Genomic DNA, 13,351 nt, shown 5'->3' on the forward strand with positions numbered 1-13,351 from the left:
GAAAACGCTTCTAATAGATGTTTCCCCAATATCATCCAATTCGTGATCTCAGATAGTTAGCCTCTTCTATTTTCAGTAGTGTTTGTTCGTTTTTTAAGACGTATAAGTAAGTTGTTTTGGTACCAAAATCATCCACCCATACACACGTTTGTAAAAACATATTCTTACGTCGGTTCACCCATTTTTTTCATACCAAATCATATTTGTGTAAGGACAGATTAAACTATTCACAAATAAAAACAAATATTAATAACCCCATCAGTTAACGTGTCATGTTAACGAAAGTGTATAGTAAAAGCAGAACAAAACATAAACACTTTTTAAATCAAACCTTCTCACATTAATATATCAACAGACAAAATTTCTTCTTCCATTGTCAGAAGGCTTTAGAAGGTCAACTGTTCATCAATGTGTTATCTTATTGTTACATCTTCCACAACCATTACCTCCACTGCCGCCGGACGACCATCCACTAGATCCACTACCTCCGGAACTCCATCCGCTGGATCCACCACCTCCTCCTGAGCTCCATCCTCCACCACCTCCTCCACTCTTCCATCCACCGCCGCCGCCGCCTCCGTGTCCGCCACCTCCATAGCCACCTCCGCCTCCGCCGCCACCGCTGTTCAGGTAGATGATCTTGATGATGGTGGGTTTACCGCCTCCACCACCACCTCCGCTCCAACCTCCACCACCTCCGCCGGAGCTCCATCCGCCGCCTCCACCGCCGCTCTTCCATCCACCGCCTCCACCGCCGCTCTTCCATCCACCTCCTCCTCCGCCACTTTTCCATCCCCCACCTCCTCCTGAGAAAAAATTGTATTTTCAAAAATGAAGAAACTTCGCAAAATTACACATATTGCTAACATAATTGTATATCAATACATGTTCTTCTTGATGGAAACTATATTGATGGAATATTAATCGCTAAAACGAAAGTTTGCACGATTTGTTACTAACCTCCACTACTCCAACCTCCTCCACTGGGCTTCCATCCGCCGCCTCCACCGCCCCCGCTCCATCCTCCACCTCCACCACCGCCGCTACTCCATCCACCTCCACCTCCACCGCTACTCCATCCCCGACTGATGTAGCCTGTAACGGGAAAACATCAAAAGATTTGCTAATCATATTGTGACATTTCCATTTTTGTTTTGATTAATTTACTGTAGTTTGAGAATGGATTGGAAACCATTGCCTAAGAAATAACAATAATTAAAGAGTTTTATTTTATTAAGAAATATATAAATTTATTTGCACAAAGGAACATGGAGAATTTGGAAAAAAGTAACTGAGATTTGAAGCTCTACATATTTCGGAAGATTCCTATAATTTGTTTTAGTATGACAAATCCTATCCTGCCTAAAATCTTTAACTATATGAAATTATAAAAAATATTATCACACGATTACTATTCAAAATAATAATAATACATAAGAGTTATAAATATTGACAACTATTATAGGATTTTAGTTTTAAATGGTAATCAAATGTTTACCTCAGAAGTGAATCTGGGAGGAAATGTATTCATTTTTGTGTGTTATTTTATAATACCAAATAACAAGAAATAACCTTTTTTAACATATTTTTCCACTTGTAAGAGGCTTTAAAAATTAATTAAACATGATAAGTCATATGAATAGTCTTATGATTTTAAAAAATGTTTCTGCAGTTCTGCTTGAGAAAATACAAATTTGTGTCATCCAAGAAACGTAAATAATTCAAATATTACCAATAAACAACCAGGGAACTAGGTAACTTAGCTGATGAACTAGGAAATTGGAGATTTATTGCGCTCTTAACTGGTAACACTATTGCTAAACCAAGCTATCTTCCATTTATTCCACAAATTCCTGGAATGATTCCAGCAATGCTGTAACCCAATGACTGCAACAACCCATTGATCGCCGCTGGATACCTGTTACTCAACGTGAGGTGAAAGTTGGTGCAACTGAACCATCACACGTTGGTCACGTGACCCCGACCCCGGTGACCTGTGACCCCTGCTGACCTTTGATAACCGACCGAGTTGCACCACTTCATCGTGGGAATTGCACCTGTCAGCTGAATTAACCGGTGTCTTTTGTACGTTGACCTATCCCCTGGATCTGGAGGAAATGCCTTTGCGAGAATTGTGGACATTTTGTCATCCATCTTAGAGTGAAATGTTATGTTATTTATTTGGGGTTTTAAAATAATTATGGAGTAGAACTCCTTTGTAAATAATGCCCCATTCTTTCCTATGATGAACCCTCTATTAAGTTAGCTAAAAAAGCTCTATGTATTTGAACAATTACGTTTCGTTAGTTAAAAAGGTGTTATCTATTTTATGAATTTAAATGTACAGCAACTATATACTGTAGAATATAAACAGGTAAGACTTAAGACGAACCTACCAATAACAAATAACTTTCAGTATTTGGCGTAAGAGGAGGGGTGCAAAACTTTAAACACAGCTTACAAAATCTTACCTCGTTTCTTTGTAAATAGAATAGTATTTTATCATAAGCTTAAAAATTGGCTATATGTAGCATTTTGGGAAACAAAAGCCAATAGATGAACTATGAAAATCCACCCATCTTTAAATACAAGTATAAATTGTATTTCCAAGAGTATCTTATGTTTCGTCTAGAATAATTTTTAATTGTCAAGAACAAATAGCACAAAGGAAAGCTAAACCGTGTAGTCCTTAAATAACTGAAATCATAACGAAATACAAATTCAGTATCCTTGCAATTTATAATAGTGGATAACACTTTTTCGGTGAACCAAAACTGAAATGTTCTATAAATTCTCACCAGAGCAAAAAGCCTAATGTAAGCTTTTAAAGATCCACGGAAGACGCTGCGCTCCGCCTTCTCTAATGGCTGCTGGCGTCAAAATTGATGGCCAAGTGGTTTGTAATGTACCTTTCAGGGGAGAAGGGGGAATTCCGGGAAATCTCGGGAATTATATGGGTTTTTAGCTGCGATAGATAACATGAATGCAAGTGGAATATGGAGTGCAGTTTATTTCAATTTTGTATATTATTATGCGTTCTATCCTTAATATATCAGTTGGGGTCCATATGATAGTTCAGTTCTCATAGAAACGTCATATTTTAAATTAATAATAATAAATATAATATTAATATTAATATAATATTAAATTAATATTTTAAAAATTAATTGCTAGTTAAATTTACACGGTTGGTAAACCCGACACATAGAAAGACGTATTACCTGGGTGTAATTTCCATTACTTCTAACATTACTGGTATTATAAACAATTTTAAAGGAAAGATATCAAATTGTATAAAGTATTATCCATATGTCGGCATACATTAAAAGTTTCTGCCACACAAAGTGGTCCTCCATTCACATTAGTGTTTTAATAACACGTTAAATGTGTTTCTTCCTTATACTTCTGAACTAAAAATTATTATTTTGATTACCAAATAATGTTTTTATCCCAGAACAAATTAAATTCACAACATTACAAGGCTTGGTAGATAATTTAAAACATCAATATATGTTTACAAGCTTACATTAGGCTTATTGCTCTGGTGAGAATTTATAGAACATTTCAGTTTTGGTTCACCGAAAATGTCTTATTCACTATTATAAATTGCAAGTATACAGAATTTATATTTCGTTTCGATGATTTAAGTTATTTAAGGACTACACGTTTTAGTTATTCTTTGTACTAGAAATTTTACTAGTACCAACAAGACATTTAAAATGTGTTAAGGAATCTTGCAGCCTCTTTCAGTGGTATATAACCACTGAAACTAATTGATTGTATATACCAAGGCATGATACATATACCATACTACCATCGGGGATTATGAGAAAGTATAATTGTTAAATATTATTTCCTCAATATCGAAAATTTTAGGACAGCTCACCTATATTATTCTCTTTTTTTATTTTACCAAACTTTACTTACCGGAATGGACTTCAGCAAGTGCAACAAGCAAAACCACGCCCACACAGAATGTCTGGAATAAACATAAAAAGTCAATTAACATTATCAATACCTTGCTTGTACAAACTACCATTACTTGTACAATAAGTCTTCAGTGTTGAAATGCAATTTAAATTATGCAAACAAACCACTTGTACTGTACAAAGAGAAAAGATAAACCAATAGTAAAAAATAGGTCAAGACATGCGGACTTTTCTGAAAAAAAAATATTTTAAAATATTTAATGTTTAGTTTAAAACTTTTTTAAATTGTAATTTAACTAAAGACACGTCTATTTAGTTATAAAACTCTTGTGTTGCTATTTTTTCAATATTGATTCTTTTAAATTGAATTGTGTTTTATATTTTGTATCTTTACGTGAAAATTATGATAATTATTATTAGTTTGATAAGGTGTTAAATATTTAGAGGGTTTTAATCGTTTTGTATAAGGGTATATACTAAAAGTAAGGGTTCATAAACGTGTTTAAAGGATATAAATATTCAAGGCATAAAGGTGTAATAGCTTAATTCTATTTACAACTATCAAGCTTAGAAATTGAACTTACGAAGTGACAAATAGTGAACTTTCCTGAATGAGATGAAATGAAATAATATTTCCCATTAACTATATACATCAGTACATTGTATTTTTTACTCACAAATAATACAGCAAATATACTATCCATAACAAAAATTATATACTGTAGAAATAAAGTGAATAAAAAAAATACATTCTCTAACAAAGGAAAAATTACACATCGGCAGGGCCTGTGCGTGTACTCGAGTTGCAATAAAATTAACTTCAATAAGAGGTCAAAAAATATATAGGAAAAAATTATTGATATGAATTTTCTTTTGACTTAATTTACTTTTCATCACGATGCAAAATAAACACACAAACTTTCTTGGTTTTCACTAATAAAACAATAACACATTGTTTCATTGTCTAGTGATTCTCCCTCGAGTTTTCATATCATAGTATTAAAATTTATTTGAAAGTCAGCTACCAGCTACATACACTAGCTCTCCTGTTGAGATTAACAGAAACTTCTGTATGAGTTATTTTAGTACACATAATACAGATGTAGTTTAATAGTAGTAGTAATTTTAGTATACGAATGGAAATATTTTCATTAGTAATAGAAGGACCCCTGAAACAATCTGGAACACCAGATGGTGGCTAATTAATAGTTTATCATATCGTAATCTCTAGTTAAAGAAGGGGTTCTTACAACAGCTGTGGGTGGGACCGCCTCATCATCACAATATCGCTTTAATAACAGTTATGAAAGCAAAAGGTCGATCTTTACGAGGGAAAGGAGTCCCGGGAAATATCACTTGCGAAAGTGTTAAGAAAACATAGAATTACCTGCCACTCCAAATAGAGTAGTTTGTGTTAAAAAACCTTTGGTGCAATTAATAACTTTTTTTGGGGTTGTCTTTTTGGAAGCTTATACTTAATAATACGATGGTGTAATTTAAGAGGTTTGCGTACAAATTACCGTGACTCATGTTTTGTAAGGCGGGATAAACTTACACGAGTTCGCGAACCAGCATGATCGGACCTAGGGAACGGGATTTTACGGGGGTTTTATGGGGTTAAAATGGGTTTTTCTAATTTTTGACCCTCTAAACACAAAATTTCCCAATTTTTCTCTAGAGCTTTTCAAAGAGCTTAAAAAACAAATAATTTAGTATATCAAAGTGTTTTTGTAAAATTTTTGGTTACGGAGAAAATAAAAAATATATTTTAAAAATTCCCATGTTACTCTTAAGAAGAATATTGTAAAATGTTATAGTTTGTTTGTTTATAGATATAAATTTTATCAAACTTGGAATATCGATTTATTTTATACTAAATCATTAATATTTTACTAAAAAAACGCACTTTTTTACCCTCCCTGTAGCAGCAAGCCTAGGTACTCATAATCATAAAACATAATGTTATTTAAATACATTCAATTAGTTGAAAACAATTCAGCCAAATGGAAATTCGCTTAGTTGACAGGTTTGCTGCGGCGGGGGTATTTCATTCCAGTAATGAAAAATTATATTGTACGATAACATGTTAATTCCACCGTTACATATTAGGACGCTTGGCTCTAGCCTAGAACTGTATTACATATAACTTAAAAAAACTTCACTATAAGGGTTGAGGCATTATCACTTAGGTAAAAATCCATAGTGATTGGCAAAATTTTAACCCGGGACCTAAGACCCACAATCTACCACTATTCCAGCTCACTTTCCCGATGACATTGTTCTAACATAGAGCAAATTTTGGTAGGTAAATTAATATTTCATTTTAGTTCTCAATTTTAAAAGGTAAAATCCCTCACTTAAACTACCTATTGATTGGTTATTACCTATTCTGGCATAACATAGTGCTTATATTAGTTAAAACAAGTGAAAGATGGTCTTTGAAACAGAATAAATAAAAATGTGTTTCAAAAATATTTGTTCAAAAGCAATTTATTTCTAACTCCGAGAAATCGTCCGCAGGTCACACTGGTCATGTCATATTGAATCGCATGTTCAAACAAACAGCTGTTTGTGACAGTTGGATCAGTATACATCATTCATTGCTGCCAACGTCCACAACCTAAATTTCCCAGGTGGAGATGAATTATTTTGCAACGCTGCATGGGTGCACATAGATTAATTAATTATCATTCCATTTATTTAAGTTACTTTTTACTAGTGTATTTTTAATGAGGAATCTGAAGTATAGAAATGAGTTTGTTTTACATGGTTGGTGAATATACTTCATAATTGAATTTATACAGGGTGAAATCACATATTATTTTTTTCATTGGAGTAATTTAATATAATACTTATATTACACTCCAAATGTATTTGTCAAATAACTCCTTAGATTTGGATGCTGTATGATTTTTATCTATTTAATTTTGTACAAACGGATGTTTTTTAGTTTTTAAACAATGTTTTCGCGAAAGGTTTTTACGCTACATGACACTGTTTTAACGAACTTCCCACGCAAGGATTTAGTCCAGAAAAGAGCTTTTTGCCACCAGCTTTATCAAAGGTGTTTCATTACGTACTACTGTAGTCTAATGAGTTTTTACCGGACACCAAACAGCTGAATATTTGGCAATGAGTGGTTATAAACAAAAACATAACCTCTCTTAGAGGTTATGAGAGGGATTTTAGTCCTTTAGTCGGCGGATATATATATGGTTTTTTTATTGTTAAGTTAACTTAGACTAGTATGGCGTAAAATATCGTACGTCACTCGACCAAAATGTTTGACCTCGTCTCGCATAGGAACGACCACACACGACTAAACACCTGTTTTTCAGAACTAGTAACGTAATTAATATACTACTACCAAGCTGTTTATGGATTGACGTGCAAGGGTTAGCAAACATTTAATAGGTATTACATTTCTTATTTAGAAAATCCACACATTTTATGCAACAAAAGTGAACATCCAAGAAATTGTAATGCAAATGTTTATTCCTTAAAATATAGACCATATTGCTATATGACTCTGAGCACAATAAAATCACAAACATCGACGAATTAAAAAAATAAAGTTTTAACATTGAGTTTAAAATTACATCCTATAGTTAGTAGTGTACTAAGATAGATTCCTACATAATTTTTCTTCATTTTTACTGTTAAATTACACACAAAACAGCATTGAAGGGTGGTCTGTGGTGACCTTTATACAGAAACGACACCATTTTACGCCACTTGGCAACAGCCGCTATCGCTTCCTTCCATATGCACATTTATGACAACATAAACATTGCTAACAGTCATGAGGCGTGCTGAGAATCGTAATCCAGGTTTATTTTTACATTTCCGCCATCTTTGTATGAGTTGTAGGCCATTTTGAATTGTGAAATTTATAGTCCTTCGATCTGTAGTGAATGTGTTTTTCATTGTAAGTTAAATTTACAGGAGCTCTTTTGTTGATTACTTTTCTTCGTACGAAGAGAAAAGAAGTTTTTAGTGTTTTTGTTTTATTAATTTTGCTAAGTATTGAATTTTTCAAACGTTAAAAAATTTAAATATTTGAAAATTGGAAATTTATTTATTTAGAGTTTGTAACAATACAGTTCGTCATTTACCTAGCCTTCATAATAACAGTTAACTTGCTTTAAAGCACTGACTCTATAACCATAAGATTTGGTTTTAAAATCAAAATAAAGACTAAATATTTCAAGAGTATTTAAAAAAGTAGATCAACTCTATCTTCTAGATCTTTATTTTTGGTAAGCCAGCCAAAAATACAATAAAATTAAATTATTTAAAACAGCGTTATTACGTACTTTGAGCTGAATATAAATTAAAGGATGGGTGCAGAATGGAGAGAGATGATCCGTGTAGCTTCGTTACTAATGAAGATCAGCTGTTTACAGTTAGGGTCTGTTATTAAAAGCCTAATAATATTATCTATGGATCGAACAGACTTTTGTACATTACTTTATCTAATAAAAAATATGGAGTTATCCGTGTTTATGAGGATTCATTTTAGTACATTTTCTACATAAAAAATTTGAAATATGCTACATATTTTATCCTACTATCCTACTAATATTATAAATGAGAAAGTTTGGATGTATGGATGTATGGATGGATGTATGGATGTATGGATGTATGGATGTATGTTTGTGACAAGTGAACGCGAAAAATACTGGTCGGATTGGGCTGAAATTTGGCATGATGATAGCTCACATTCCCGATTAACATATAGGCATATTCTTATTTCAAAAATCCTTTTGGGCTCCGCCCCAGTGGCTCTGGAGTTTCCCATGTTAACCTTATGAGAAATGGTATTGAATCTTAACAGCTGTTTCAATTAAACAAGTTGGTTCTGTTCTATGATGTTCAATAGCATTAAATTTACAAGGATTACCAACAGGGTGCAGCACTATTATTTCTTTTACATTTATTTATGACAACAGCTAATTTGCAACCAAAAGGTGAGTGAGCGTAGCGAACGAACTTCAACTTGGAGGCGAGTGAGCGTAGCGAACGAGCTAACCTGAAGGCAAGTGAGCGTAGCGAACGAGCTCCAACCTAAAGGTGAATGAGCTAGCGAACAAACTTCAACCAGGACGTGATTGAGCCATGCGAACGAGATAATCTTGAAAATTCAGAAGTTAAACGGGGCAAAGCCCGCGGGTTACAGCTAGTGCTATATATTTGTACCTTAAACAATGAGTTTATATATTAAATCGTACTTAAACCTGAGGAAATATCTTGACCTGTATTAGGTTGAATAAGCAGTTTTGAATGACATAACAAGAAAATAACATTTTTAACCTCTAAGTTTTAAGAAATAACTAGAACATCTTGATTACACTAATAGTTGTATTGTGCTTGTATTACCTAATAGTGTTACAACATAACATGTTACACAGGTATCGTGTAAACATTTCCACGAGTATAATAGATGAGAATGTTCTCAGATTTAAGGTATTGTTTTCTTAATTCAGACACTTCCGTCGTGTAACACAATGTTTCATTTTGTAATATATACAAGTTTAAAAGACAGAGTTATGCATTTAGTGAAATATGGGCTTGTGTTCTTGATAGATGCACCTGGGTCACGTTTTTCTCTAGTACAACTATACAACATATTGAAAGTTTGAACTTTGCAGCCCTGCAAATAGCTGAAAATTAATTAATTGGCACATGAACTTTTCTTGATATGAAATACTGTAAACAATTTTTAATTTCAATCCTCATCCTTTAGCATACATTTCTAAGAACAATTGTATTTTGGTGGTAAGTTCATAACACAGTTTACGAATACAAATAAATGAAAATATTAAGTGTCTACGCTACAAATATTTAATACCTAACAAGACAGTAGAGCTGTGGTAAATTATTACCTACTCTTCATTTGTTAAAGTACAAAGTTTACAAGGATCAAAACTTCAAGTTTGAAATGACTCAAGTATGCATACAACTTTCGTCAAAAATTAATTATTCATTGTTTTTTTTTATTAATTTTAATTTTATTAACTGTTTGTATAATTTTTTTGTTGTAATTGCTTTAACTTATTTAACAACTGTTAAAAAAACAAATGCAGTGCTGAAGACAGATATAGGGTTTTAATTTTTATTTTATAAACAGGGACCAATATTCATAAATTTAACCTATTCAATCGAATATCTTATCAAATATTTATTATGATGTATGTTCCATTATTTACCCATTATAAATTTGAAACTCAAATAAAAATTAATTTCAACGAACTATTTGTCTCCTTATTAAGGATTCCAAGAAGTAATTAAATTTATTTTCCTCTATTAAAACTCCCTAAATATAAAGAATACACTCATGTTAAAATGTAACAAACATATGTTCTATTGTTTGTTTCATACAGGAAGAAGACAAAGAAGTTAATGTTTCCGACACAATGTTGTAAACTGTGTAGGTTATTAGAAACATAAACTGGGGTACACAAGTTTATGTTTTTAATCAACACAATGCTTTATGAACCACTCATTAACGTCAACTCTTGCGCGACTCAACATTGTTTATGAGTCACAAATCAACCATCAACCCTCTCTCAGCAAGGTCACGTATATATTTTGCACGCAATTAAAAAAAAGCTTGGACTGTTAATATTACAAAGAAATAAATAAATATAAACAAAGAATATTTTTACAAAAACCTAAATTTGAGGAAATTAAGTTTTTTCCTAGTAACTACATGACGAAGTAGTGTTACTGGTATTAGGTTTGTATGCAGTATGAGTGTTGAAATATTAGGGATTCAAACAAGAATAAACTATAAACAATTTTGTTTTTTGACTGGTGGTGTTAACCTTAAATAAAAAGCTTTTGGCTTGAGCTAAATTGTTCTAAATAAACGTATATTTAACCCTAGTAAAAGGACTATTGCGTACCATACTGAAGTTTTTAAGCTAACTAATCTTGGATCAGAAGTCAGGTTTGTGTACGTTTCCTTAAAAATTCATATTTTAAAATGTCAAAAATGACATTTTTTCACCCGATTTGGAAAGCGTTTGCGTTTGCACCTATTTTAAACAACAACCGCTCAACCCTATATCCTAACCCTAAATTTAAGGAGATGTCAAATAGTAGCAATAGTACCTACATAGAAAACGTTTCATACTAATTTTATAGAAAATGTACGCCATTAGATTCGTAAGGGGAGGCATCACACTCGATTTTTCCTACAGCCGAATCATATCGGTGACTTTATCCGTGGTATATTTTATCTGCCATGACGCCTTACGATTTCCACATTATTCGGCGGGTAATGTAGTTTTGGCGGGTCTATTTGTCACAGCTGACAGCCTATTACACCTCAGGTCGGGACACCTTGCCCCCCCCCCCCCCAAAGTCATCCAACCCCCCATTTCACCATGGTGTGCGTAAGGTGGTTCTTTCATGAATCTGAAATCAGCTTCCCCCTTTTCTAATGCATAAATTTTAAATAACTCCAATTTTCTCAGCGTTTTCATTTTTTGTCTGAATCTTTCAATGAGTTTTGTAATGACTTAAAGTAAATTAATATTTAATTAATTATTGTTTGAGGTGTTTTTTTATCTTTTAAAAATATTGTGGTGTTTATATATTTGTTAGGGACACTAAATCTTTTAATTGCATTAATTACTTGCAACTTTTACCACTAACAAGCTTCTGTTCAGTAAGTATGTATTCTTGACCAAGCTGCAATGACTTTTTAAATTATTGTTAAGTTTCCATTTTTTTTGTATAATATTAGTAATTGTTACAGGTATCTGGTACATTGTTGAAGCCACAAACAAAAAAGTGTTTATCTACATTTTGAGAGAGGATATAAGACTTTGTAAAAAGTATTTAAATGCATACATGATAACTCTTAAGCTACCTAATGGCACTTGACAGTTTGGTTATAAAAGTATAAATTAGTCATTGAAATAAATTTTTACTGGATATATCATAAAAGCTACTTTCACCAAATTTTAGTTCTCATAAAAACTAAGTAGGTAGGAACATTCACAGAAATGTTGTACCAAAACCAACAGTGATTTTTAAGTAAATCATTTCATTTTATTGTCGATGACAACTAGATGTATTGATTTGTAAAAAAAATACAGTGTATTAAATGTGTCAAATATTTAAAAAAACATAAAAACAAAATTGACCTCAAATGTGTGTGTATTTGCTGCCACGAACTGAGTAAACTTTAAGTAAGAGAAGTAATAAGAGATAAAGATATACTCACGTTCATGGTGGAGATCCGTGGTCTGACCATCCATAGCTCATCCTCAGTATATAAGTCCACCTGGAGGTAGCAGGGAGGGGGGCTTATCACTGGAAGGACCTTTCTCCAGGTATCATCACCAGTCACGTGACCCAGCAATCAGCTGTTCTCGGCCAGTTTTGGCGGGAACCGTAGTTTTGGCGGTAACCGCACTCCATGTTACGGTATTGGGAGATCATGGCGCAATGAAGTTTACCACATTCGGAACGAAAATGGATGTATTTACCTACCACTGGTCTTATAATTTAAATTGTCGAAATGGATTATTTTGTGGATATTTTCTGGTAAATGGGTGTACATTTTCTTCTTCAACTTCGATGTGGGTGGTGTCCTAAAAAAAGTACATTTGATATAAATTACAAGCCAAAATAAGCAATCTACTACTTAAATTAAATAGTGTTTGATGTGGTTTTGTTTTGAATATTGAACCAAGATAACCTTTATATTGCAAGGAACACTTTATAATGTATCATAACACATATTTGTGTGTGTTCTCAAAGCAACTAAGTTTAGATTGAGATGAACAATATTTACACCATGCAAGGGTTTAAATATAATTTGATTTGTTTTCTTGTATTTGATTTTGTTTCTATCAAAGGCTTTACTAACAGTCTTATTAGTTTGATTTTCTGTAGCTTTATTTTAATACAAGATGTATGTAGCTATCGAAAGAAGCCTATTTATGAGGTGAAGAGTTGTATATGAATATATTAATAATTTGAAGGGTGTCTGAACTATTTGTTGCAAATTATTTGAATTGCAACTTAAATTTTATCAAGCGAAAAGATTATAAGACTAAAAAACCTTTTTCTATCCAATGAGTTGGATTATATTGTTTATATGTATCTACGTTTTAGACGGTTTGTTTTATTGTTGTTAAAACGTTAACTAGGAACGAATATTTTCCTATCGGCATCGCTTATTGAACAACAACTTTAAACAACCAAATAATGTATTTAAAAACTGTACTTATATGTAATATTTTACTATTTATAATTAGCGTCTGACAAATCATAAACCAAAATTAATTAAGTTCAACGTTTTCAATTTTTAATTTGTATCATTATATTTTGTTTGTCGTGTTCAATAAAAAATTATGTTTTGAAGTAAGGTTTAATTTTACTTTGCATCATAAAAATTGTTTTGC

General features: G+C 32.5%; 1 long non-coding RNA gene across 1 annotated transcript; it reads right to left on the minus strand.

The window, feature by feature from the left end:
* Nucleotides 1-1,028: 1,028 nt before the first annotated feature.
* Nucleotides 1,029-12,230, minus strand: LOC128994228 (uncharacterized). The gene is made up of 3 exons (XR_008490883.1): nt 12,166-12,230; nt 3,928-3,979; nt 1,029-1,095 (listed from the first exon to the last, which is right to left on the minus strand). It is a non-coding gene; the product is annotated as an uncharacterized LOC128994228 (long non-coding RNA).
* Between the last annotated feature and the right edge of the window lie 1,121 nt (nt 12,231-13,351).

Source organism: Macrosteles quadrilineatus, unplaced genomic scaffold (genome assembly GCF_028750875.1).
Source record: "Macrosteles quadrilineatus isolate MER2022 unplaced genomic scaffold, UCM_ALF_1.0 Scaffold_5__1_contigs__length_97177068, whole genome shotgun sequence".
Lineage (NCBI taxonomy): Eukaryota > Metazoa > Arthropoda > Insecta > Hemiptera > Cicadellidae > Macrosteles > Macrosteles quadrilineatus.